We start from the raw sequence: 23492 nt of genomic DNA on the forward strand, positions 1-23492 counted from the left end.
ATAACTGTGTTGGAGTCAACCATTTTTCCAACAGATAAAAATATTTATATTGAGAAAGGATATTTTTCTCCCTTTGAGTTAAGTAGCTAGTTAATGCCAGGCTGTCTACATTGTCTATACTGCTGGTCCAAAGATAGACTAGTTATTATTATTCTCAAATTCTTTTACAAAATACATATCTCTATAGAAAGGTTAAAAAGAAAAGAAATAGCAGCTGCTAAACAATTTCCATAATTATGGAAATTAGGTGCGATCTCCATTCTCTTGGTGGATTGCCAGTATGCCCAGCTGGTAGAAACAATTGGTCCGCTAGGCATGAAGAGGGGCACTGTTGATCTTTACAAAAGAGTTAGAAATTAAGCTTTCCTGTATTTAAGATATTTTCCATACAGTTATTCTATTGTCCAATTTCTTTTTCATTATGAAAGTATTATCCACCCATTGCAGTAAACGCAGAGAATACAAAAATGAAAAGAGATTGAGAGCGATTTATAGTTTTAGCACTCCTATACATTGTTAACATCTTGGAGTGTACCATTTAATTCTTATTGCTTTCTTATTCAGGAGCATGTCAAAATATCATTGGAATCACTTTAAATGTAAAATTGATTATCCTTTCCTCATCATAAGCATTTTCTATGTAAGTATGTGGCCTTTATAAAAATCATTTTAGTTATGGCCTGCGGTTCTAATTAGCTATATTACCATAAGTTACTAGGCTATTTTTTTTTAAAAAAAATATTGAACACTGGATTTTTTTTTTAAACTTCACTCTAGTAACTAATCCAGTTAAACATGATGGATACTTCGATATATCTAGTTGACTCTCCAGAATCCACACTAAACTGACAATAAGACTAAAAAGGCATAGCCTCAAAGTAAAAGAAGAGAATGAGATAGGCGATGACACGAGACAGAAGATTTCATGAAAGTTTTGGAACCTGGAAGATGAATGGATGCTTTGTTTTGTTTATGAGGTTGGGGAAAGCAGAATTCTAAACCTTCAGGAAGGAGCCACTCATTGCACAGGAAATTTGGAAATGGACTTTCTCAATATTCTGCATAAGAACAGCTTTGGATGCAGTGATGAGAGGCCACATAGAAGGTAGTGGGAATGTGCCTAACCAAAATTTGACTTACTGGTACAAACAATGCACCCTCAGCAATTGATACAATAAGACTGATACAACTGACTGTTACCCAGTTTGGCCATATTGCATTCTTCAGAACACTCCACCACCAAGAGTAGAACAAATTTTATTTCCAAATCAAAGTGAAACAATCATCAATAGAGACAAAACACTGGGGCATGAAAGGACTCTCCATAAATTGAAAATGATTGAAAACACACATAGTTTAACTATCACAGAATAATTAAACTAGAAATCAGTAACAAATTAATATCTGTAAAATCTCCAAATATTTCGAAAACTACCCACAAACAGCTGAAAGTCAAAGAAATCAAAAGGGAAATTAAAAAAAAAAATTTGAACAGTGTGAACATTTGTGAGGTGTGGCTAACAAAGCGATTAAAGGGAAATTTAGTGCTTTCAATTATTGTATTATAAGAGAGGAAAGGTCTGAAACCAATGACCTAAGCTTCTGCCTTTAGAAGCTATGAAAAGAAAAGAAAAAAAAGGAAACAAAGTAAACAGAGGAAAAAAATAATAAAAGCAGAAAGAAAGGAAAGAGAAAAATGCACAAAAAGCAAAAAAAAAAAAAAAAAAAAAAAAAGAAAAAAAGTCCAATGAAAACAAAAAGTGGCTGTTTACTAACTTCACCTAAAATTTATGAACCTTTTCCTAGGCTGATCAAGAAAATCAGAGAGAAAACACAAATTACCGATCTATGGAATGAAAGAGGCTCCATCCCAGGCTCCGCTTCTGGAATTGTGGGCGAGAAGTGCAGCCCCTTCCTAATAAAATATATATTTAACCAGAGAAAATTACCAAAAATGATAATTTAAAAATTTACGGAAATTTTTCCTAAAGGGTACAGCAAATGTAACGCCATCCATTCAAGATTTGTAATTATTCTCAGTAAGAACAGCAAGAATCATCGGTGTTTGTGCTACAACTCCCTCTCTCAGCACTGAAGGTCCACCTTACAGAAACTACTTTGGGGCCCTGCTGCAGGAGGGGGTAACCAAGAAAATGGACAGGCATGGGCGGGGAAGGAGTCCTTCTGCTTCAAGCTCCCATCCCGGAGCTGCCTGTATGGGAGAGCAGGCTTGTGGTGTTCCTCATCCCTCACAGCCTCATGCTGCAAAAGCTCTTTTCCTAGCTGCTGCCACTTAGGGGACTGTCAGACTGACACAGCACTCCTCTCCTCCACCCAGCCCCTAGTCATAGGGTAGAGATTCTGCTCAGGCTGAGAATACTGAGCCTCTGTCATCCCTGCTCCAGCTCACTTAGAAAGTAGAGCTTCCATGCCTAAATGGACAAGCCAAGAGAAGCAAGAGCTACCACTCCCCTGCCCCAAAGTATCCACTCAAGGAGCAGTGGCATCCCTCTGGAAGTTGTAGGCCACTGTTGTTGAACCCTGCCCAGGTACATTGTTACAGAGCTTCTGTTGGGAGGTACTCAGTGTCCAAAGGCCCTCAAGCTTTGCCTGAGGGTACAAACCTTATTTGGAACAAAGCATGGAGAATTCCATGCCTAAGGGTGTTAAAAAACAAAATCAGCAAACAGACAAAACACCAAAACTTGCAAGAGAGCACTGAGAAGGGCCTTCGTGGCTCCATAATCCTGGTGGCAACGACCGAAAGAGCAAAGCAACCCAAAGTGTCACCGATAATTAGGGAAAGAGAAAGCTAGGAAGAGCCTTCTTGGAATTACCGTCAGCCCTAGAGGTCAGCAAGGTTATGTAGCAGGTACCAGGCTGCATGAATCAAATAAGTCTTGGGACAGACTTGGGAACATTCCATAAACCACACACAGGAGGCAGAAGCCTCACCGGGACTAGGGACTTATGCAAAAAGTCTGACCAAACCCTGGCTGATCAGTAAGCTACTCTCACCAGGGGCAGTGACTCCTAGGAAGCCAAGCTGGGGATCACAGTCAAATGCATTGATGGCAGTCTGGAGGAGATTGCACATGCCCAATGATACACTCTTTATATAAAAAAGAGTATGCTCCCTGACTTAGTATGTATGTTTCAGCATGATGCTGGATGAATTAAAAAAAAAAAAAAAAGAAAAAAGAAAAAAAAGAACAAGCAGAATTCATCTACAGTGGAAAAAATCTGAATATTGATTTCCATTAGCTGTTAAGGTTCCAAAAAGAACCTTCTTGGAAAGATCTCAGTGTTTTAATTCTTTACAGGGAATGGTCCGCCAGCATTTTTCAAAACTCAGCAAAGGCACATTTACATTTGTGCATTTAACTGTATTTAAAATTCATCTCAAAATTAAAAAAATATATATATAAATGCTGAATTCTATTTAATGATTTGAACGTTGAAGTTTACAGAAAGGGTGTACCTATGTCTGCAACTAACTTTGAGGTGCACCAAAAATAAGTCGAATTAATGGATATGTAGAAGAATAGATATGTGATAAATAATATATTAATGGTACAATCTAGGGGGTGGAATACAGATGTTCATAGCACATTTTTTAAACTTTGGTTTATGCTTGTTTTTTTCCTTAATTATGGGAGGATAAAACTTACAACAAAGTATTTTGGACAAGGTAGAACAACTGGCATTCACAGTGGCACAGTGGAAAAATTACGGTGGAATGTAAGATGATGAACGCTTTGAGACGCATTTTGTCAATCAGTGAACATAGTTATCACATACCTACCATACCCATAATTCCATTCATTTTTATGAATTTACTAAAGAGAATTGAAAACACATGCTCAAAGGCCAGTGCCAGTCAGCTTTTGCTGTGATAACAAAAGAAGCCACCCATAGTTGGGTGGCTTGAACCACAGAAATGTATTGGTCACAGTTCTGGAGGCTGAAAGTCTACTACCAGGATACCAGTGTGGCCCTGGCTTGTAGATGGACGCTCTCCTACTGTGTTCTCCCATGGCAAACAGAAAGAGTGAGCATCCTGTCTCATTTTATAAGACCGCTAATCCCATCACGGAGGCCTTCCCTCATGGCCTCATCTAAACTTGGTTACTTTGCCAAATCTCCATCTCCAAATACCATCATACCGGGGATTAGGGCTTTACCATGTGAGTTTGGTTGGGGGAGACACAATGTAGTTCATAGCAGCAAGTGTGAAAATATTCATGGCAACTGTATCCATAAAAGGCCATGACAACAAGCCAATGTCCATCAACAGGTGAATGGATAAACAAATTTTGATATATACATACCATGAATAGTATTCGGTAGCAAAGAAGGCTGGATTATTGCAACAACATGGATGAGTCTTAAAACACTATTCCAGTGTAAAGAAGCTAGATGATAAGAATGTATGCAGTGTGATTGCATTTATATGGAAGCCTAGAAAATATGTAATGACAGCAGATCATTGGCTTCCTGGGGCCTTAGTTGGGATAAATTGAGAAGAGGCAAGGAGAATTTTGGGGGTGATGATAATGTTCTGTATCTTGATGATGGTGTCAGTTACATAAGTATATGCGTTTGTCTAAATTCACTGGGTGTATGTTTACGTGACTTATCTCACCTAAATTACATTTTAATAAAATAAAAAATATATATATGGGTAATACGTTTGTCAGGAGCTTTCTGATCATTTTAACTTGAACTTTAACTGGAGAGGGAGGGTATTTTAGTTTCTCCAAGACTTTCACTTGGTCACAGTGAACTTCATAGCTGTTCAGAGAATGATGGGAATCATAGAATTGTAAACAATTTAATAGAAAGCCGACTTTGAAGATACTGGATGACCAAAGTTTCCATAATAACAAGTTAGGATTTTCATACAGGGAAATGGTTAATGAGCAATAAATAATAATAATTCACACTTACATGGCACTTTAAAGTTTAGAAAAGTCTTTGTGTAATTGTGTCATTTAATACTTAGTATAACTTTTATATTGAAGGCAGGGAGAGATGCTCATCCCGTTATAGATTTTGCCTAAAGAAATTTTAAAGAGAGAGAATTTGAGCCCGAGTCTGACTGGATCCATCTGTGGCTGGATAATTGATCAAGATAAGTGTTGTGCTCTTGCTGTTAAACCTTTTTCCTGTCTTCCTGCCAGTGATTGAGATGTGCTTTTTTTTTCCCATTGCTTCTGAAATATTTGTGTTTTGGGGTCAAAAACATAAGATAAGGATTCAGAAGATAGCTCTTATCTACGATATGATGTTTGAAAGCCTAGGATCATTGAGGGGAAATAAACTAAAATACCTGTGTGGAGAGGATGGGTTTGGGCACTTTCAGTGAAACACAACACCGATACCTGGTTTTTAGAGGTCAATAGGCATGCATGTGGGTGGTGTGCATGTATGTGTGCATGTGCACATGTGTGTGCACACCTGCTCTCTGATAAAGTACACTTGTGTCACAGTGTGAATGGTCAGTTTTGGTTCTTTTGTTGACTTCACATTGTCTCCAACAAAAGACCATGTAAACACAATGTTGTAAAATGATACCCATGCTAGGTAACGCTTCCTGAATGTTACTGTCAATATTTGAATGATGGCTATAGGAAAAACAAATAAAATGGCTAGTTCTGAATATTTTGCTTAAGGTTTATCTAATGAACGATATTTTATTTATTTACTCCCACGGATTCTTTGTTCTATCATTGAGCGGTGACAACCATGATCAGGTTCCATACACACACACACACACACACACACACACACACACACTCCTATAAGAGAAAAGAAGAGAATGCACATATATATTTAGTCCTTGACGGAAGTACATGTCTTTCAAGTTTAATTACTACTGTTTGTTCTCACAACTTGACTACAGTAACAACAAAAATATTTGGCGATGGCAGTCTTTTTCAAGTAAGTGAAGTAATCAGAAAGCAAGTAAAAGAGGTGAAAAGAGTCAATCATTCTTACTTTCTAAGTAACTTAACAGGTCTGCCCACAGGTAAGATTGTTGTGTCTGGGAAAATTGCTAAGCATGCTAGCCCAAATCCACCTTTTTATTATATGCTGACTGCTGGCTTTCTTTAGTAGAAATCCAGGAAAAAATGAGTGATCAGCCTATTAACAAGTGTGCTTATCCAACATGCCACAATTTACCTAAGCTGGATTAGCCTCTTGTTCAGAAAACAGAGGAATTTTGCTGACCACTTTAAGTAGTTCTTTTTGTCTCCCCTGGCTATAAATTCTTCACAGGCAAGGACATCCTCTCTTATGCTCTGAATCTGCAATGGCTGAGAGGGTAGGCATGCGTTTTTAATTAAGCTAAACAAACTTCAGGTTGTTATTTATTTCAAGTATTTAAGTATCAGCGCCTTATCATAAAGCATCAGTCTCAGGCTTAGCTAGAGAGAAGTAGAATCTTCTATTATTTAAGACAATACACTTTCGCTCATAGTCAATAGGCCAGACCTATTCTTCCTACAGAATAACCAGAAGACAGTAAGACAATATCATGATATCTCTACAGCCATTCACATTTCTGAGACCTTAACGTGGGCTAAGTATGGTGCTAAAGACATCTACGTATTCTCTCATTGAAGTCTGACTTGAATCCAGTTGATAGAGACTCCTAATATCCAGTCTCAGAGAAGTTTAGTAGCTTGTCCAAGGACACAGAGCAAGAGACTTCTAAGGAAGGATTGGAGCTCAGAAACTTGGGCACTGGAGTCCACATTCCCAATCCATTCAGTATCCCACTGAACTGATTTATTCTCCTACTGGCAGTAGAAACATACTCAATACAAACAGTGTCCACTCTTCCTATCTCACTTTTCCTGTCAATGCCTAACTTAAAAATTTTTTAACGTTTATTTATTATTGAAAAACATAGAGAGACAGAACATGAGCATGGGAGGGGCAGAGAGAAGGGGAGACACAGAATCTGAAGCAGGCTCCGGGCTCTGAGCTGTCAGCACAGAGCCCGACGCAGGGCCTGAACTCACAAACCACAAGATCGTGACCAGAGCCAAAGCCAAATGAGCCACCCAGGCGCCCTAGGTTGTGGAACCTAGGTTTATTTTAAATGCTTGAAATTCAGCCATTCATTCATTCACTCTTTCACTCATTTGTTCATTCACTCATTCATCCATCTTATTCACGTATCATTTACTATATTTCTTCTGTATATCATGCATTATTCTCAAACTTAAGAAATTAAGAATATGAAGAAGAAATAAGTTCCTTGTCCCCTAGGAGCTCAATCCTAATTGGAGAGACAGCTAGATAAACAGACGTATTACGTACACCCAAAGAAGACGCTGTAGCCAACCTTGCCTCCGGTGTCAGTGAAAATATTACGGCTAACGTTGCCAGAGGAGAAGAATATTCTCACCTGAGGGCAAGAGTGTGTTGCACAAGGTAATTAGAGGTGCTGGGGTGTGGCATACAAGAAGTTCTGTGGGTTAAGTACTGAGTGGAGTGGGTAGATTCTGTAGGAGATGTTAGTCAAAGTGAAGGGTCACGGTTATACTCTCAGCACTTCATGTTGTAGCCATTCTGGTGTCAGAGACATACCGAAATGGCCCCAAACACAAAATATATAGCTTTAAACTTTGTTTTTAGCCGAGTGAGATGTACAGCAAGCATCCTCAGCCTGTCCCTAATGCTCACATTGCCTCCAACCTCAAGAAATGCCAATTGGGACTAGAATAGAAGACGAGAATGTAACATTTCTTGGTGTCGTGACTGCGTATTTTGAATATCTGCTGAACGTGTTCCACGGAGCATTTATGTTGTTGATGATAAGTGCAGCAAGGTCCCGTCCCCTCTTACAGGAGCTGAAAATACTGTCTTTGCAGCCCAAATGCCATTCTGTCCCAACAGTGGAGGGCTCGGTGTTCTGAGTGCCATCAGTCTGTCTGTTCTCTGTCAGTCTGTATCTTGCAGATGTGGAGGCCTACACAAGTAGACCTTCCTTACAGAGAAGAGCAGACCCAACTGTCATAACCATAGGATCTGTGAGATCATCTTTAGGGCCATAACCAATGCTGTTCAGGGAAGATGTCAGACTGTAATGAACATTTATGGGAAATTAGATATTAAATACAGATCCTTCAAAGAACACCATCCAATTAAATTGACTTTTAAATAAATCACCTAAAGTTTGTGTCAGACTCAGACCAATTAAACACAGGGAAGAATGTGTTTGAATATCAAAGTGGAATAAAATGAAATAAAAATTTTATAAGTAGATGTGATTTATGTGGTGACTAATATAGATCAGTTAAATTAGGACTCTGATCTGAAAGGTAGCTGTTGTCAATAGCATGGGTTTTGGAGTCAAATAGACTTGCATTTTAATTCGTGGGCCCACCTTTTTGTGGATGACCATTGGTAAGTGGTCAAGTAATTGGTAGATTAATTTCATTCAGTCTCAGTTACTCTTTCTGTATAATGGAGAAAAGAGTACATAGTGTAAGCAATCACTTTAAGTATAGATTGAAATAATGTACCTAAAGCATAGTGTTTGTTATGCAGAAGTTCAATGAAGACCTACTGTTATCAAAATATTTATTAACCTTTGAAATAGCATCACATATTTCTAACATAGATAAGAGATGTCTGGTTTCTAGCTTTTGCACAAACACTTAACACAGATATTTATAGAACTAGTCAACAAACCATAAAGTTATTTAAAATGTAAAATACCTGATAAAATATGATACACAATCATTTGTTCATTATACAAATATTTATTTAATACCCACCGTGTGCCAGACAGTTTTGTAAGAATCTAGGGAAATGCCAATAAACAAAGAAATCACTCCCTGTCACACAAGACATAATATTCTAATGGGAAGGTATGAAATAAGTAATTGAAATACAATGTTGTTAAGTTCTAGGAAACATACAATTTCCTAGAATAGAATTGCCAGTTTAAGCGAGACTATATGTGTATTAGAAAGTATTTTAGATAAGATAAGCAGGGAAGCTCTCTGAGAAGAAAGTTTTGAGGAGAGACCTACAGGACGAAAATAACCCAGTTGTGCAAAAATCTGCAGAAGAGCATTTCAAGAAGAGCAAGTGCAAAGGCCCAGAGGTTGAGCTGTGCTTGAGGAAGAGCAGTGAGCCAGAGTGGTCAAAGTATTCATTACTTAACGAATGAGGAAGCAAGTGATAGACAGTGGGTTTGAAGAGTAAGGCAGGACCTGATCATATCAGGTCATGTAGGCTACAGATTTAATTCCAAGTTTACCAGTAAATCACTGGAGGAATTTATTCAGACCCTCCCACCCCACCCTGTTGCACGTGAAATTTTTTGAATTCTTTGAAATGACACACTAGAGGTCTTTATATCCTTCTCTGCTTTTGTTTTTTCATTTTTTTAAGTTTGAGAGATACACAGCGTGAGTAGGGGAGGGGCAGAGAGAGGGAGAGAGAGAGAGAATACCAAGCAGCACTGTCAGCATAGAGCCTGATGCAAGGCTCGACCTCATGAAACTGTGAGATCATGACCTGAGCTGAAACCCAGAGTCAGATGCTTAACCAACTGAGCCACCCATGTGTCCCATATCCTTCTCTGCTTCTTGAACTGTGTTTTATCTTGGATCAGTTTAGTTTTGATATTTTACTCTTAGTCTTTTCCTATTTTCACAATTATTTTTGGATCCTTCCTTTTTCCATTCATATTCAAGAATAATAAGCTAAAAAGTGTGTTTTTCATCTCTGTATATATAGTAGAAATTGTCAACTGGAAGACTTTATTTTAAGATGAAATTTTATTATGCCATTACGCCTGGCAAAACCTAAAGCATGTGAATAGTAGTATTCTTATAAGCTGCCGTATTTCTTCTCAGATCTTTGTTTACTTTTTTTAGGGAGATTCCTTGCACCCATTTAGTTTACCTCCCATGTTGTTTCTTAGGAAGTTACATAAGGAAAGAAATGTAGAGTGAACCCAGAAAGGAGAAGATACAGGGTCCAGAAAATGGGAGGAAAACATTACAGAGAAGTTCCAGGAGAGCTGGTTGCCTGCAGTCAACTGGTCAACCAGTCTTGATGACAATGGAGAGTGCCAAGGAAATAGCGCAAATGAAAGAGCCTAGACATAAAACACATGACTGAAACATTTATGTACACTTGTATAATAAAGGTAGAGAATATTGCAAATGTGGGCAACTGATAGCTCCTTTGTTGGTTTTACATTTCCAGGTGCAGCAACGTTACTTCAAGCCATACTTTTGCCTTCTTATCCTTTCACTTTATCTCCTTTAAAGGAATTGTCTGATTGGTAGAGAAGGAGTTCACTTACTGTCTCTTTTCCTTCTTTCTCATTGAGTTAGTCTACCTCCCAAAGCATGAGCTACAGTGGACCATCAGTCATAGGATGAATGTCCTGGTAAAGACTCTGCCCAGGTTGGAGTTGCCTACCACTGCTCAAGAATGGCTGGATATGTGTATCTAATTAAAAAGCTTATTATATGCTCATTCCGCTAAAACACTAAAGCCGTATGAAGAGCTCCAAAAAAGATAATTATTAAGTCCCCCCTCTCGCAGTACTAAAGTCCTAAAGTCAGGTGGTGAGAAGCGTGTCGTGAATAGGCATACCTTAGAGATATTGCCAGTCTGGTTCTACTGCAATAAAGAGAGAATCACAATAAAGTGAGTCAAATGAATTTTTTGGTTTCCCAGTGTACCTAAAAGTTATGTTTACACTATAGTCTAGTAAGTGTGTAGTCGCATTATGCGTAAAACTACAACGTACGTATCTTAATTAAGACCACTTTACTGCTAACAAGTGGTAACCGTGATCTGAACTGTCACTGAGTTGTAATCACTGATCACTGGACACCGTAGGAAATATACTAATGAAATTTGAAATATTGAAAATGTGACACAAGGGCGCCTGGGTGGCGCAGTCGGTTAAGCGTCCGACTTCAGCCAGGTCACGATCTCGCGGTCCGTGAGTTCGAGCCCCGCGTCAGGCTCTAGGCTGATTCTGTGTCTCCCTCTCTCTCTGCCCCTCCCCCCGTTCATGCTCTGTCTCTCTCTGTCCCCAAAAAAATAAATAAACGTTGAAAAAATAAATAAAAAAAAAAGAAAATGTGACACAGAGACACGAGTCAGCAACTACTGTTGACAAAATGGCACCCATAGATGCACTCAATGCAGGATTGCCACAAACCTTCAGTTTGTAAAAAGCACAATTATCTGAAAAGCATAATAAATTGCAGTGAAATGAGGGGTCTCTCTATCAGGGCTCCCAAACGCCAACAGCGAGGAACAAATGTAATTAGAAACTTCACTTAAAGCAAAACCTGCAGAGGAAATAATATCTAAATGTAAGACACTCTCTGGTCATAAAGTGGTCCTTGTTTCTTCACCAGTGTTGTGGGTTTGTTCTCAAATTATGAAAGCCAGATCATTCTAGAACAGAATGAGAATATTATCAACATTGACAATGAAAGCTCAATGTTTATTTAAAAAACCTCTAAAGACGATAAATCATAACAACAATAAATTTATAGCATTCGAGATAGATACAGGAGAAAAGTTAACCACAGAAGTAATTACGTGTATTTTCTTTTAAAGAAAGAAAGTGAAGAATAAGAGAAAGGGGCACATTGCACTTTGTCTTGAGCTCTTTACTGCTATTTAATATTTTGCAAACGTAGATTGGGGCTAAAGGACCACGATATAAGGACTTAAAAGTTTTAGAAGTGCAATCTTTATTTTGAAGAGATGTGTATCTGACTTACAGGATGCCTCACTTTGTTTTTATGCTTCCGGCAGGGAAGTTCGACAGAAATAAAATCTGAATTCCCATAAAAATCAGTTATGTAGAACTGCCCCCAAGAGACCAGGTGCTTCAAAAATCCAGACAAGACTCAAAGAGAAAGCTTTGGGCTGGGCCTTCAGGAAAGATCCCCACAGCAGTTCAGTGCCGTCTCCTTCTGTGAGTGATTTTCAAGGCCACTCCTGGTCTCTACCAAAATTAAGACTCTGCCATGTCTCACAACCCAAGTAGATGAAGGATGTGTACTTGGAGCTATGATCCAAGAGAAAGAAGCTAGAATCAAGCAGCTGGCTCTTTTTCCGTGGCTGCCATGAAATGTGTCTCTTGTACCAGGAAGCCTGTTGATGGACAGTGGCATACTAATTCAGTAAAGACTCACTTTTTTTTTTTTTTTTACAAGTTTGGAAATACCAAGATCGGACTCCTAGGCATCTAAAATAAATGCTGGAAATGGAATATGAAACACAAAAATAAGTAATTAAATGTAATGAAGTTATGACGTAAGAAAATAATGAAGCTGATTTTAAAAAGATTGACTGGCAATCCTGAATACGAACGATACGCTGCACTGGTAATTGATGTACCGGAAATGCTGGGGTCTGCAAGAAACATGCAAAAGACAGTGTCGTTTTCACTGATGATGGTTAGAACACAGTAAGGAAAAAAGAAAGACTGAGTGTCAAATGAGCCTTTAGTCTATCCTCGGGCTTAGGAAACTTGACTTCCTTTATCACAGCAGTGCAGGACCCAACCAGGCTTCCGGAAGGAGGATCCCCCGCTTCTTCTAAGTCACTTGGACACAAATAGCAGAACTGGTTTACAAATGTCAGCGTTGCTTCTTTTCCCAAGTTATCACCTGTGATGTTTGCTCCACTTCCTTCCTCTGTGGCAATGCCAACCAGGTGATAGAGAAATGACAGTGTGACATGCCCACAGGTGCCCATCAGTGGGGAAAGAATCAGGAATGGAGAACAGGTTTTTCCTCCCTCAACAAGTATATGTATGATAGAAGAGAAAGAAAGGGGTAGGAATATTTGAATAGAGAATGGCCAAGAAATTTCTAGAGTTGGAGAAAGACCTGAATCTTCAGCACCTGAAGGAGCAAATAATTCCATATATAATAAGCAACAATAATTGTACATGTTAGGGAAGCTTCAGAACACTAAAAAAGGAGATCTTAAAAACTATCTGAGAGGAAGGATAGATTCACAAAAAATGGTTATTAGACCAACCAATCCCACCAAAGCAATAGAAGCCTCATGACCTTTAGCAAAGTTATTTATAATTGTTGAGAGGTGAAAACAAAAAGAAATTTTTAAAGTCCTCTCAATTCAGAATTTATTTATTTATTTTTTGATTTGTAAGTTTATTTATTTGAGAGACAGAGAAAGCACCAGTGGGGGAGGGGCAGAGAGAAAGGGTAAGAGATAGAATTCCAAGCAGGCTCCATGATGTCTGCACAGAGCCCGACATGGGGCTGGAACTCAGGAACCCTGAGATCATGACCTGAGCCGAAGTCGGCCACTTAACCAACTGAGCTACACAGGCACCCGTCAATTGACAATTTAGATCCAGATATATATTGAACATATGAATAGATTGCAAAGCTCCATAGTAATCATGAAGATTAAGACAAAAATAAGGTACCTCATTATAATAATCAAATTAAGGCCCACGTTGGGACAAGATAGACTGTCAAATCTGGCAGCCCTAATTTCTGTGTAAAGGAAGATGCTGGAAAATCAGCTTTGGGACAATCATAAAGGTTTTCATTTACATGAAAACAAAAACATTTTGAAAACAAGAACAAGAATTATTATGTACTAATCTCTTCGAGGTCTCAATAGAGTTTAAACTTTTGGATATTGTAATTTTTATTTAGTGATTTGAATTTAAATTGAAAGTGTTTATTGAGAAATACATGTCTATTAACTTAAAATACTGACTTAAGTAACCTCATTTGCATAATTGTATACCTTGAGCCAGGGGGGCCCACAAGTGCTCTGATTCAGAATTTTTCTCTTTGGCTTATAAGGAAATTGTCCTAGCATTACACAATTGCCTTTCCCTTTTGAATATGCCTGCTTTAGGATTTTCTCAGTGTTTTACTTGTGGGTTAGTTACCCTAGTGACTGGATCTTCTCTGAATCCCTTTTAATGTATCTAATGTCCTACACCTTTATATTCACCTAAGCATAATCTCTACTTCCAAAATGACCCATTTTATAGTTTAAGTTTTGTTAATTGCTTAAGAAATAAAATAAGATTGTGTCCATTTTCTGTTCACATTGGGGTAGGTGTGTTTGCATGTGTATATTGATTTTTTTAAATGTTTATTTATTTTTGAGAGAGAGAGAGAGAGAGAGAGAGAGTGAAAGCATGAGCCAGGGAGGAGCTGAGAGAGAGGGAGAGAGAGAATTCCAAGCAGACTCCACACCAACAGCTCGGAGCCTGACATGGGGCTTGATCTCATGAACTGTGAGATCATGGCCTGAGCTGAAATCAGGAGTCACTGCTTAACGGACTGAGCCACCCAGGTACGCTGCATGTATTAATTTTTATAGCTGAAGTGAACTTCAGAATCCCACTTAGCCATTTTACTAGGGAATGGAGTTCCATTTCTCTGTTCATTCCACAAAAATTTATTAAGTTGGTTATTCATCATTGTATAAACCAGGCATGAAAAATGAATAAAATGCAGTCCCTGTTGTATGTCTGTGTTAGGAGGGGGTTTCTAGGTTATTTACAAACAATGAATGATGATATATAGAAATGTTATAATATTATTTGGTATGAACTAGGTACAGAAAAAGCACCAAAAAAGTGGTCAACCATTCAAAAGCAGGGCTTTTGGAAAGATCCGTGGAGAAGTATGGCGTCTGTGTTAGGTAACAAATAATGCCTAGAAGTTAGGAAAGTAGGCAAAGGGTGTGATTAAAGTAATTCCATCTGGAAAAAAAATGTTTTTAAAAAGTACTCAGAGACATTCCAGGGAGTTTATTAGGATTGGGAGATGGAGTGTGGCGTGAGGTAGGAATGAGGACACCCTATAGAGGTAGAATTGTACGGTGCAGTCTTACAAGGCTTTGAATGTCATGCTGAAGTTTTTTATTTACTTATTTATCTGTTTATCTATTTACTTACTTACTTATTTATTTTTGTGTGGTCTACATCCAACATGGGGCTTGAACTCATGACCTCGGGATCAAGAGTCGTATACTCTACTGACTGAGCCAGCCAGGCGCCCCTGTGCTGAAGATTTTTATAGCATCATTCCGTATATGAGTGAATGAAATAAATGGGAGGGATCATGTCAGATATTATACAGCAATTCCAGAAGCAGCAATAACACTAAGACTTTTTATCTCCATTCCAATGGATTTTTCTCTGTTCCACAGAACAACTGTTAAGTTTTGCCAGGAGTCAGAAAGACAGACCATAATTAAAATTTCCAAGAGAGCACGATTACTTTTTGTAAACTCTGGCCTTCAAACCTCGCATCCTTTATTCTGACTTTGGACATTTTCCAACCACTAGGGCTTGGATTGAGCTGGACACATTTCTGAGGTTTGAGGAAATAGCCTATTGCCCTGCCTGATTGATGGCAGGAATAAACAGAAGGCAATTTGTTCTTTCCTTGGAGAGGCAGACAGTAGCCACCATAATGTGCAATTTAAGTTGAGGGAGATGTCAGCGACAGGACAATGGATGGTGAGAGCCAACAACTTTCCCAATGGCAGGAGGGAAATCATAAAAGCCCTCACTGCTCATTTGCTGTGAGACTAGAGAGACCATTTTCACATCTGCCTTTGATGTTCCCTAGTCCTTTTCAAATAAAATCAAATTACATATATTAATAATTATGCCATGCATGCTTTTTCTTTCTTTTCACTAATTTTTCCATGTTTAAGGAATAGTATGTTGTGATGTGTTTAAACTGTATCCTATACTAAGTTGTGCATATTGGGATACATTTTTTAAAGAGAATTTAATTTCTCAACATTTATTAACCGTTAACTATTTGTTAGGCACTTTTTAAGACCCTGAGTGAATTACATAATTTAATTATCACGATAATCCACTGAAACTCTTACTACTAATATGTGGGGCTCCTGGGTGGCTCATTTGGTTAAGCATCTGACTCTTGATTTTGGCTCAGGTCATGATATCATAGTCGTGAGATTGAGCCCTATGTGCAGCTCAGCGTGGAGCACTGAGCCTGCTTGGGATTCTCTCTCTCTGCCCCCTCCTCCACTTGTGCTCTCTCCTTTTCAAAATAAAAATAAAATAAAATAAAATAAAATAAAATAAAATAAAATAAAATAGAATAAAATACAAAAGAAACTTACTACTAAAATAATATATTTTGCAGAAGAGGTCATGTACAATCAGCAAGGTATCTAGAGAGATTAGTTTGCCCAAGGTAATAATGACAGTAATGACAGTATAGGTGTTCTATGTCTGGAGCTTGAATGTTTGACTACAACCTTCAGCTGATTTTTATTTGTTTGTTTGTTTATTTATTTAGATAAAGAGAGAAGGACAGAGGGAGGGGGAATCCCAAGCAGGCTTCACACCCAGCACTTGAGCAGCACGTGAGTGAGGTGGTGGTGGGTGTGGGGGACTTAATCCCATGACCATGAGATCATGACCTGAGCAGAAATCAAGAGTTGGATGCTTAATGGAATGAGCCACCCAGGTGCCTCAACATTTAGCTGATTTTGAAAAGGTTGAAACTTCGGGGTACCTGGGTAGCTCAGTGGGTTAAGCAACCAACTCTTGGTTTCCACTCAGGTCATCATCTCAGGGTTTTGTTAGAGGGAGCCCTGAGTCAGACTCCCACTGACAGCACAGAGCCTGCTTGCAAATCTCTTCCCAACCCCCCCAACCTGTTTTTCTGACCTTCCTCCGCTCATGGTCTCTTTCTCTCAAAAATAAATTTAAAAAACATTAAAAATAAATAAATGAAAGGTTGGAATTTAAAGATACTTTAGAACAGCTAGTCCAACACAGGTTAGTGTCTGCAGTTTTCAGATGGTCAAAAAATTTGTGTATAGCCCAGCCAGGAATAAAATCCTGGTCTCCTGGTCTCTTAATCCTGGGTCAATGATTCTTTATTCTGCACGATATCATGTTTACTTAATAGATGCATACATTCGTGGACACATCCACATCTGCATTTAATGTAGCTGTTTCTATGTGACAATGACACTGAATAGGAATGTATCTCGGGCTTAATAAATGCATTTTTCCCTTAAGAGAAATAATAGAATATTTGGTGTTAATTAACTAGAGTATTTTGAAAACAAAGAGACAAGTATAATAAAGAAGATCTAGAAAAAATGACATTGTGGTTGGGAAAAATGCAACTTCGAAAACAGTCTCCATTGTTGAGCCTTATGAGTGCACACACCCACACCCACACACACACCCATGTACACCCCAAACTTAGCTATATGCTCCCTCCAACATGTGTGTGCCTATATCCTTTCGCTGAAGTAGTTATATTCCCTCTTGTTGGGATGTGTGAATATATGTATACGGGTGCTTGTGTATGTGTTTTTATGTATGTATATATATTGCGTGTGTATATGTGAATGTATGTGTGTGTGTATATATATGAAAGTGTCAGAGGATTTACTGAAGAAAAACCCCTCTTTAGAAACAGCGATATTTGTTCACGCCAAGGCATGCATCATGAGGCAGGAAAAAATAGAGGTTTTTGTAATCAGAAAAACGTGAATGAAGGTCTTGATTATTTAATTATATTACCACATGAAAGTCACCTGACCACTACGCCTGTTTTCCTCATTTGTGGGAAAAGGAAATTAATCCCTACATCAGGGTTTCGTTGAAATTATAAGATATATACCATGGAATGAGTTTAAAAAATATATATATATATATATTTTTCTCTGTCTCTGTGTGTGTGTATATACATATATATATATATACACACACACACATGCATTTATATATTATATATGGAATGAGTTTCAAAATATACATATATATATATAGAGAGAGAGACAGAGAGGAGCTAGCAAGATGATTATCAAACAAAAGACCTAAGCTAATAGTTAATATATGTCTTTTTTTTTAAATTTTTTGAGAAAGAGAGAGAGCGTGAGAACACAGAGGAAGAGGGAGAAAGAGTTCCAAGTAGGCTCCACACCCAGCTCATACCCCAATGTGGGGCTCAAACTCACGAACTGTGAGATCATGACTTGAACCAAAATTAAGAATTGGACGCTGAAATGACTGAAACACCCAGGCTCCCAAGTATATATTAAAGAATTTAAAATTTACCCCAAGGACGCTGCTGGGAAAAGGTGCGTATTCGTCGCTGATTGCTTATCCAGCTTAGGCTCTTGCTGACTGCCAGTGCATGCACATATCCACTTTTCACAACTGGGTTTCTTGGGGTTTTCTTTTTCAGTATATTATAAATAAATGTTGACATAAACAAGACCTCCACACCCATGGTATTTATATTTACACATGATAAAGTTTTTAAATAAATGGCAGAATATTAATGATGAAATGCTAAGCGTATTTCACTAACAGAAGAGGATTTTTGTCATCTGGGCTTTATATGCCTCCCCAAAACCCTGCAGAATAATTGATTCTTCCATCTGATAAGCTAGAGGGTACAAAACTCTGTCAGGATTTGTATGTGAAGGTGATCACAGGACTCTATGGTATCAGAGGGACAGAGCCCTTTACCCCCTTTGGAAATAAGATCATGGAGGTTCAGCAAGGGCTTCTAGAGGGAGCAAGCCCCTGGTTGGCCTCGCTCAGTGCTGTTATAAAGTTGCTTGTCAAGCTTTCGCTTTTTGCAGATGACATGATATTATACATGGAAAATCCGATAGACTCCACCAAAAGTCTGCTAGAACTGATACAGGAATTCAGCAAAGTTGCAGGATACAAAATCAGTGTACAGAAATCAGTTGCATTCTTATACACTAACAATGAAGCAACAGAAAGACAAATAAAGAAACTGATCCCATTCACAATTGCACCAAGAAGCATAAAATACCTAGGAATAAATCTAACCAAAGATGTAAAAGATCTGTATGCTAAAAACTATAGAAAGCTTATGAAGGTAATTGAAGAAGATATAAAGAAATGGAAAGACATTCCCTGCTCATGGATTGGAAGAATAAATATTGTCAAAATGTCAATACTACCCAAAGCCATCTACACATTCAATGCAATCTCAATCAAAATTGCACCAGCATTCTTCTCGAAACTAGAACAAGCAATTCTAAAATTCATATGGAACCACAAAAGGCCCCGAATAGCCAAAGGAATTTTGAAGAAGAAGACCAAAGCAGGAGGCATCACAATCCCAGGCTTTAGCCTCTACTACAAAGCTGTCATCATCAAGACAGCATGGTATTGGCACAAAAACAGACACATAGACCAATGGAATAGAATAGAAACCCCAGAACTAGACCCACAAACGTATGGCCAACTCATCTTTGACAAAGCAGGAAAGAACATCCAATGGAAAAAAGACAGCCTCTTTAACAAATGGTGCTGGGAGAACTGGACAGCAACATGCAGAAGGTGGAAACTAGACCACTTTCTCACACCATTCACAAAAATAAACTCAAAATGGATAAAGGACCTGAATGTGAGACAGGAAACCATCAAAACCTTAGAGGAGAAAGCAGGAAAAGACCTCTCTGACCTCAGCCGTAGCAATCTCTTACTCGACACATCCCCAAAGGCAAGGGAATTAAAAGCAAAAGTGAATTACTGGGACCTTATGAAGATAAAAAGCTTCTGCACAGCAAAGGAAACAACCAACAATACTAAAAGGCAACCAACGGAATGGGAAAAGATATTTGCAAATGACATATCGGACAAAGGGCTAGTATCCAAAATCTATAAAGAGCTCACCAAACTCCACACCCAAAAAACAAATAACCCAGTGAAGAAATGGGCAGAAAACATGAATAGACACTTCTCTAAAGAAGACATCCGGATGGCCAACAGGCACATGAAAAGATGCTCAACGTCGCTCATTATCAGGGAAATACAAATCAAAACCACACTCAGATACCACCTCACGCCAGTCAGAGTGGCCAAAATGAACAAATCAGGAGACTATAGATGCTGGCAAGAATGTGGAGAAACAGGAACCCTCTTGCACTGTTGGTGGGAATGCAAATTGGTGCAGCCACTCTGGAAAGCAGTGTGGAGGTTCCTCAGAAAGTTAAAAATAGACCTACCCTATGACCCAGCAATAGCACTGCTAGGAATTTACCCAAGGGATACAGGAGTGCTGATGCATAGGGGCACTTGGTACCCCAATGTTTATAGCAGCACTCTCAACAATAGCCAAATTATGGAAAGAGCCTAAATGTCCATCAACTGATGAATGGATAAAGAAATTGTGGTTTATATACACAATGGAGTACTACATGGCAATGAGAAAGAACGAAATATGGCTCTTTGTAGCAACGTGGATGGAACTGGAGAGTGTGATGCTAAGTGAAATAAGCCATAAAGAGAAAGACAGATACCATATGGTTTCACTCTTATGTGGATCCTGAGAAACTTAACAGAAACCCATGGAGGAGGGGAAGGAAAAAAAAAAAAAAAGAGGTTAGAGTGGGAGAGAGCCAAAGCATAAGAGACTGTTAAAAACTGAGAACAGGGGCGCCTGGGTGGCTCAGTCGGTTGAGCGTCCGACTTCAGCTCAGGTCACGATCTCACGGTCCGTGAGTTCGAGCCCCGCGTCGGGCTCTGTGCTGACAGCTCAGAGCCTGGAGCCTGTTTCAGATTCTGTGTCTCCCTCTCTCTGACCCTCCCCCATTCATGCTCTGTCTCTCTCTGTCTCAAAAATAAATAAACGTTAAAAAAAAAAATTAAAAAAAAAAAACTGAGAACAAACTGAGGGTTGATGGGGGGTGGGAGGGAGGGGAGGGTGGGTGATGGGTATTGAGGAGGGCACCTTTTGGGATGAGCACTGGGTGTTGTATGGAAACCAATTTGACAATAAATTTCATATATTGGAAAATAAATAAATAAATAAAAAATAAAGTTGCTTGTCTTCCCCACCGGCCTGGGCAGCTTTTTTTATGCTGTATAAGTATATGAAACCTCAATGTTTATTACGGTGTTAGAGCCATTGGAAATTATACATTTAGGGGCATATGGGTGTCTCAGTCGGTTAAACGTCTGACTTTTGATTTTGTCTCTGTCGTGGGATCAAGTCCTGCATCAGCCTCTGTGCTGACACTGCTGCGACTGCTTGGGATTCTCTCTCTCCCTCTCTCTCTTCCCCTCCTCTGCTTGCTCTCTGTCTCTCTCTCTCAAAATAAATAAATAACTTTAAAAAAATGAAAAGAAATTATACATTTGGGTTCTTTTTTGTTTTAGTCAGTAGCTTATCTTAACTTTATATATATATACATATATATATACATATATATATATACACACACACACAACATATATATGACATATATACAATATATGTATATATACACACACACACGACATATATATGACATATATAGTATATATATATATATATATATACACACGACATATATAACACATATATATGTAATTTATGTAAATTACCCTGCAATCCAGCATTTCCATTAATAAATATATCTCTAGGTAGCACTTGCACATGCGACCACACTGGAATTTTTAATGCTGTTCTGAACAGATTTGTTTTTTTTTTTTTTGGTAATATATACATCATGAAATGCATAAACATGTACATAGAAAGAACGTATATGCATTCTGGCTCATTTATACTATGATATATGGAATTCTTGTGCAGAATACTACATTAAAAAGGAATTAACTAGAACCATTATGTCAACATGGGTAGATCTCACAAACAGGTGAGAACAAACACAAAATTAATGTTTTAATGTTTTAATTATAGAAGAGTAAATACGTTAGATCTCCTTTAATTATAAACTTCCAAAGCATTAAAAACTTACATACATAAATACATGCATACTAATGATTTGTGTGTATATATACTCAAAAGAATTCAAAAGAATTCTTTTAAAAGTTCAGGCTAATGGTATCATCTAGGTTTCTTTTTAAAATTTTTTTTAATGTTTATTTATTTTTTGAGAGAGAGAGAGGTGGGGAGGGGCAGAGAGAGCAGGTGACACAGATTCCTAAGCAGACTTTAGGCTTCAAGCTGTCAGCACAGAACCCTATGCGAGGCTTGAACTCATGAACCATGAGATCATGGCCTGAGCCGAAGTCGGACACTTAACTGACTGAGCCACCCAGGCTCCCTGGCATCATCTAGTTTCTAGTGAGGGGTTGGATCAGGTAGAGGTAGGAGTATTTTAACGGTCTTGATGATGCTCTTTGTTTAAAAAGAAGTATATTGGGTACATGGATATTTGTTTTCTCCTCCTTTTATATTGAATATGCTTTATTTCTGTATCACTGAAACCCTCCATAATAATAATAAAGTGGTGATATTTGTAAAGTATACACTACTGCGCCTGACACATAGTAAATTCCCCCAAAAGGTCATTTCCTTTATGACTTAGATTCCATAAAAGTATAAAATTATGAGGAGTCATATCCAGATGCCGTGCGCACACAAAATAGCTCCTCGGACAGAACAAAAGCCCCGAAGGGACCAAAGTTCATCGTGGTTCATTAATGTGTTCAGTACCTGGAACATTCCCGTGTTAAACCACATGACAATTTGTAGTGTATCCATCCCACCATGTCCTGCATTATGTTCACCTCTGTGCTTTTCTTTTCTGTCTCCCCAGGGCATAGCACTTTTCTGGACATGGAGAACACATTCAGTAAATGCTTGTTGAATGAATTCACAGGCTAGCAAGTGAATAAAGTGATATATATATATATATATATATATATATATATATATATATATAATTTTTTTTTCAGCCAGGCCTATTAACTTGAACAGGCCATTCTTTCCTTTTCAGCATTGTTTTCTTTATCTCTACAATTAATAGAATCCAGTCATGGTCTTCAAGATGCCACTAACGTTGAGATTCATTGTATTGTTACGTGGCCAGAGGCTCTCCAAAGAAAATAATCAGTTTCTTTCATTATAGAACCAGCATTTTCATTTCTTTTCAAAATTACAGAATTTTTTGAATTGTCCTGAAAGTAGACTCCTTTCTTCGCTGATATTACTAATTGTAGACACCACAAAAGCACTGTCCATCCTTAAACTCACAGTAGGAAAGATGGTCTTATAAGGTTCATTATCAGACGCCAAAGCAGAGGATTTGCAGCTGGCTTCTTGAGGGCATCTCAGCATACCTTGTGATGCATTTTAATTCAACAGCCATGTAGTGAGTGTCACAGGACCAATACTATAAGGAAGGGGTGGTGGGGTTGGTGAGATTCTGTGCAGTGAATTCATAGAGCCAGACGACATCTTTTAAGCTCATATAACCAGGGCTTATTTTGCAGAAACATTTTAAATGGTGTCGGCAGGGCTATGCTGGTTTTCTAGAGTCAGCTAGTTGCTTTCTGCATGGTTGTAAATCATTAGCATTTCTGTTCCTCCATTTCTTTGTAAATTAAAATGAAAGACCTACTCTTGACCTCTCATTTTCTTTCATGAACAATTTCAGGTTTGCCATGTGCAAAATGGAAAAAAAAAGTCTTACACACTAATTGT

The sequence above is a fragment of the Felis catus genome, chromosome A3 (genome assembly GCF_018350175.1).
Source record: "Felis catus isolate Fca126 chromosome A3, F.catus_Fca126_mat1.0, whole genome shotgun sequence".
NCBI classification, from domain to species: Eukaryota; Metazoa; Chordata; class Mammalia; order Carnivora; family Felidae; genus Felis; species Felis catus.